We start from the raw sequence: 6,140 nt of genomic DNA on the forward strand, positions 1-6,140 counted from the left end.
TTGATTCAGTAAATGTAGTGATATCTCAACATATAAAAAGGATAGGAGGTTCTTATTTTATATTCTAGCTTGTCAAAATTGGGAATTTGTGTTCCAAATTCGTAAGAAACTATAGACTTTGTATTTGGACCTCACAAACATCTAATCTGAACCAGTGCTGCATTCAATATACCACGTGACATACAAAAATCTATATTTAGGTGTTTTTTTAATATTTACTTTTGAATTAAGACATTAACTTGTGTATAATACTAAAATTTGAATAATAATCCACAATTTGATACCAAACATATTGACATAGATACATGAAATAGTAGTTCAATATAATTTTGAATGTGATACAACAAATGCAATGACATGGCCTTTGACCCATGACGATATGGTTAAATCTACAGAAAGTGAAACTAAGGATAAGTGTGCTTGAAATAAATAAATTGAAGCTTTCTCTCTCACAAAAAAAAATTAAGATATTTTCAGAACAGAAGCATCCTTTTAGTTAAATGAGTATGTAGATCTTTGAAACTGGACAAAGCTATTGTCATAGTGAGGCTGAAGGGTTGTCCAGAATAAGGTGTAATAATAATTAAGATTATACATTTACAACTCTGATGTAATTAAAGATATTGATATAACACAGTTATTTGTTTCTAAGTTCTTGCACCTTCTTTAGTATTCTTCTGTTTGTAGCTATTTCCTTATCTAAAAAGCATTGCAGGATCTTGCCAAACAAGTCATCAGCGTGTTTTACCTTAACATTTGTTCATACATCGTCTTCTGTTTAATGAATCAGGCCATTACCTCTAAAATGGATTTCAAAAACAAAATACTGGATGAAATTATATGCAACTTGAGATGAATTTTATATAGATAGTGTAGCTTCTGCAAATAAAATATTTTTATATGATGTTTTTAGGAATTTACAGAAATTAGAAAAGATTTAATTGTTAAATGTTTTATTTAGAAACAGCTAAAAATTATTACCTTTGTTATATATTGTAAAGCTTTCTTATTTTATGAAATATGAATTTTTATCTTTGTTTTGAATTTGAAACTATGTACAGTTTCATTATGTTTATGAAAAAAATTCCTTTTTTTACTGTAAGACAAATTATAAGCAAGCCAAAATTTTTTAAATTATTAGCGAGCAAGTTTCATTTAATATGATATGTTTTAAACCACTTTTTTACATTACTTAAACTGATAAAATGTAATTTAAATATGGCCTTATAAACAGTGGTGTTCTTGGCTAAACAACTTGATACGGCATATTAAAAATTATATAGTTAACATTTTGTTCCATGAAAAACATTTACTTTTGTACTGCTAATCATATTTCAAATCAAGCATATTGCAGGCTTTTAGAAAACAAAAAATCAGCACTAATTTTGGCAGAAGTTGTTCACAGACATATTTCTTACAAGCAACACATTGCCAATTTTTTCACTTTTTGCCAATTTCTTCTTGAGTCTCTGCTATACTGGAGCCATAATAGGTTACACAGTCGAAAAAAAGATCTTTCATTATATGTTTAGATCAACACAGAGAAATGAAGATTAGCTAAAAAATCTATGCTTGTATTGAAGTTATAAGGCTCATTTTGTTCAAAACTATTTCAATTATCCTTCTATGGGTCTATGAGCATCATACTGTGCTCAGAAAAAAAAAATTGGGAATTCTCAAACACTGTTGTTTTATATATATATATATTCAATGGTCAGTTTTCCCCTGGGGTGCAGGATGTACATGTTTAAACATCATTGTGTTATGCTATCGTATCACTAGTTTTGTCACTTGGTATCCATTTTACCTATAATTAATAAACAATATAGATTTGTTCAGCATTTTTAGTTTGCATTGTAATATACTTATTTTATTCCATTTCAAATACTGCCAAGTGCAACTTGAGCACTATCCAGTCAGCTTCAGATATTCAGTTTGAACACGCAGTAATCATAACTAATCTATACTTCTTCTTACCTGTGTTATAATATATAAATTTCTCGTTCTAGTTATTCGATTTTGAATTAGCTAAAGAAGACATGGAGGAGATTGAAAACTTTGACAGAGGTTACAGATTTTGTCACCTCAACTGGTAAGTCATTGGTTGTAAACAGGATCTTACTGCAAAAATAATACTTTTAGTCAGATTTTTACAAATCTTTGAAGATTTTAGCTATCACAGACCAAGTTTCTCGTAATGAATGACTTAAATTTCTCAATTCATTGATTTCCCACACATGATAGCTGTGTGTAAGATAACTTACTTGTCTTTAGATATCTGAAAGTTATTGGTTATTTTAAATACCCTTTGATCCAGATAGAAGTTTATTTATGATACTCACCAAAGCTAGACAAGCTGGTAAACATTTTTACCCTCTCATTGTTGGATAGTTGTATCTAGACTTAACCCTATCATTGTTGGATAGTAGTATTTACACTTTACCCTCTCATCATTGGTTAATTGTATTTACTCGTAACCCTGTCATTGTTGGATAGTTGTATTAACACTTAACCCTCTCATCGTTGGATAATTGTGTTTACGCTTAACCATCTCATCATTGATTAATTGTATTTACACTTAACCCCCTCATTGTTGGATAGTAGTATTTACTCTTAACCCTCTCATTGTTGGATAGTAGTATTTACTCTTAACCCTCTCATTGTTGGATAGTAGTATTTACTCTTAACCCTCTCATTGTTGGATAGTAGTATTTACACTTAACCCTCTCATCATTGGATAGTTGTATTTACTCTTAACCCTCTCATCGTTGGATAGTAGTATTTACTTTTAACCCTCTCATCATTGGTTAATTGTTTTTACACTTAACCCTGTCATCATTGGTTAATTGTATTTACACTTAACCCTCTCATTGTTGGTTAGTTATATCTAGACTTAACCCTCTCATCATTGGATAGTTGTATTTACTCTTAACCCTCTCATCGTTGGATAGTAGTATTTACTTTTAACCCTCTCATCATTGGTTAATTATGTTTACACTTAGCCCTCTCATCATTGGTTAATTGTGTTTACACTTAACCCTGTCATCATTGATTAATTGTATTTACACTTAACCTTCTCATTGTTGGATAGTAGTATTTACACTTAACCATCTCATCGTTGGTTAGTTGTATTTACACTTAATCCTCTCATCATTGGTTAATTGTATTTACACTTAACCTTCTCATTGTTGGATAGTAGTATTTACACTTAACCATCTCATCGTTGGTTAGTTGTGTTTACACTTAATCCTATCATCATTGGTTAATTGTATTTACACTTAACCATCTCATTATTGATTAATTGTATTTACATTTAACCTTCTCATCGTTGGTCAGTTGTATTTACACTTAACCATCTCATCGTTGGTTAGTTGTATTTACACTTAACCATCTCATCGTTGGTTAGTTGTGTTTACACTTAACCCTTTCATCGTTGGTTAGTTGTATTTAATGTAAATCACACTTCTCCATTTGGTGCAGCCAAGCTGTACAGGAAGCTTGAAATAGTTCATGTAATAGATTTCATGTTGTATTTAAATAAGAAATGTTTACTTTCAAGAGTAATAGAACAGTAAGATTTTACAAAGAATTTCTAAGAAAATTAACAAAGTTTAAAGATGAATTTTTGTTGGTTTAAGTCTGAAAACCTTGAGTTTAATAAGCGACAAACTTCTATGTTTTTCTTCTTTTGGAAGTTTTGTATTGTTCACATCACATCCTTTAAATTTAATGTCGATTGATTGATATAATTCAAACCATTAAGACTTTTGTAATAACCTCCACCAGGAAAGTTGCCAAAACTATTCAATAAATTACATTAAATAACAATTTGTCTTAATTATGAAAGCAACAGGAAAACTGACCGCTGTGCCTTAGGTCATCAGATTGTTGTCCTTCCAGACTAGGACGGGCCTGTGTAGTGAATTATGAAGTAGAATTGTCACACGTAAAGCTTCGTGTATTAAAATCTATCTGATGTTTTAAATAACTATAACACGTATTGAATTCATTAAAATTAATACTCTAAATTGCATAAATACACATAAACTTGCGTCTGGTTTATCATGTGGCAAATTCTGGTTAGATGTCCACAGAACAGTAGCATGACCTGTGTATATAATACTAAAATAACTTGACTTTCTAACGTTTTTTATTTAATGTAAATGTGCAGTTATATTTCTTACCTTGCAGTTCCTAATTGGTGGTATGCTGATGATATTTGTAAAATAACCCCCCAGTGGGTGTAATACAAGTATGAGGACATATAATGCCAAAACTTGGGTTTTAATACTTGCAGTAGGTACAGCACATTGTGTAGTTTTGTGTTTAATGACAAAAGTATGTGATGGAAATCTGAAGTTTATCATTAATAAGAAACCTCAACTAGAGTTGTCTTTCCATCAATTTTCTTTGTGTAATTCTTTACCCACGTTTGTAACTGTTCAATATGCTTCTTTCCTATGAAGCCATATCTCTTAAATTCTTTTGTTATAGTTTGTATTCTGATGTAAGTATTTTTGCAATAAAATCAATTTCTCATTCTTTGATAAAATAGATTGATAAATATGTTCTTCAGCCTCTTTTTGTCACCTTTAAAGTTTTATAATTTTGGAGGGTGGAGACTATTCCATAAGAATGGTTTAGGCTATTAATAATAACTATAATATAACAATTTTTAATTAACTTAATTGTTTTATATATCTTCCTCTGATATTTGTTTTTTTTTTCAGGATGAAACATCACCCACATTATCCTTTCAAAGATGAATAATTGGAGATTAGTTTTTATGAAGAGATAATACATCTCAGTGTGACAGACTGTTTAACCAGATTGATGAACTGATTTTTATGGCATACCGTCTCTAATATGTTTTGTTTTCTGAATTGAGCACAACCTTTTTGTTGTTGTTGTTGTTGCCATTTCTTTTACTATGTTTATGTAGTAGGTGCTTAAATTTGTATATGTTCAACATATATGCACAGTTTGTGATTTAGTAATTATAATGAAGTTGATATGAGGAGATAGATACACTTTCCAATATAGCAGAGACACCTTCTGGCATATTATTTTGTTGCAATAAACTGTTTTAAACCACTGTTGGATGTGAATCTCAGTAGTACATCTCTTTACTAGAAATTCCAACGATCAATATTTATAAAAACAATTCGGATTCACAACTTTATACCATTAATATTTGTCAGGAGGTTGACTTCGTTGATTTTGTAATAATAAACGTTTCATCAAATTTTATTTAATAAATAAATAAACATTATTTAATAATAGTATTTGAGGGGGGATTTAAATTTTGCATTTTCAGATGTACACAGACAGCTAATTATTTTTAACTTGTATTTTAAATATAGTATATCATTCATTAACCTGAGATAGCTTTACTGTGAAATGTATCATACGTTGCTGTGACCTTCAATCATCTAATAATAATTTAATCTCTGGGACAAGCACGATCCCGTGGTTAGTAGGCTGGACTGTGGATTTGAGATTCCATGGTTTGACCACTCTTGCCACAAAAAGAAAATATCTCGCTCTGCACTTTGCAGCTGTCGCTGTGTTATGAGAGTGACTGTCAAGTCCAACTTTTTGGTCAGACAAGAGCAGGTGGTGTTGACCAGCTGCCTTCCCATTGGTCTATCACGTCAAAATTGGGGACGACTAATGCAAATACCTCTGGAGTAGCTCTGCATGAAAATCAACAAACAAACAAGTAATTTGATTTCTGGGTTGCCTTAAACTTTTCTACCTAATGTTTACCTTTTTTATCTCCTGGCATGGAAATACAGTTGGTTGCTCCTATAATCATTCTCAATTTTTCCTCTAAATGTAAACAGTATTTATCTTCTGGCAGGGAAATACAGTTGGTTGCTCCTATAATCATTCTCAACCTTTCATCTAAAGGTAAACATTATTTATCTCCTGACATGGAAATACAGTTGGTTGCTCCTATAATCATTCTCAACTTTTCATCTAAAGGTAAACATTATCTATCTCCTGGCATGGAAATACAGTTGGTTGCTCCTATAATCATTCTCAACCTTTTGTCTAAAGGTAAACATTATTTATCTCCTGACATGGAAATACAGTTGGTTGCTCCTATAATCATTCTCAACTTTTCATCTAAAGGT

At 30.8% G+C, this 6,140-nt stretch overlaps 1 long non-coding RNA gene across 1 annotated transcript in view; it reads left to right on the forward strand.

The window, feature by feature from the left end:
* LOC106477057 overlaps positions 1 to 5,098 on the forward strand; it is an 8,521-nt gene extending 3,423 nt beyond the window's left edge. Inside the window, exons 2-3 of the long non-coding RNA XR_001291959.2 lie at positions 2,010 to 2,092; positions 4,731 to 5,098. This is a non-coding gene — a long non-coding RNA (uncharacterized LOC106477057). The remainder of the gene's footprint in view (positions 1 to 2,009; positions 2,093 to 4,730) is intronic.
* The last annotated feature ends 1,042 nt before the right edge of the window (positions 5,099 to 6,140 follow it).

This window comes from Limulus polyphemus, unplaced genomic scaffold (genome assembly GCF_000517525.1).
Source record: "Limulus polyphemus unplaced genomic scaffold, Limulus_polyphemus-2.1.2 Scaffold12646, whole genome shotgun sequence".
Taxonomy (NCBI): domain Eukaryota; kingdom Metazoa; phylum Arthropoda; class Merostomata; order Xiphosura; family Limulidae; genus Limulus; species Limulus polyphemus.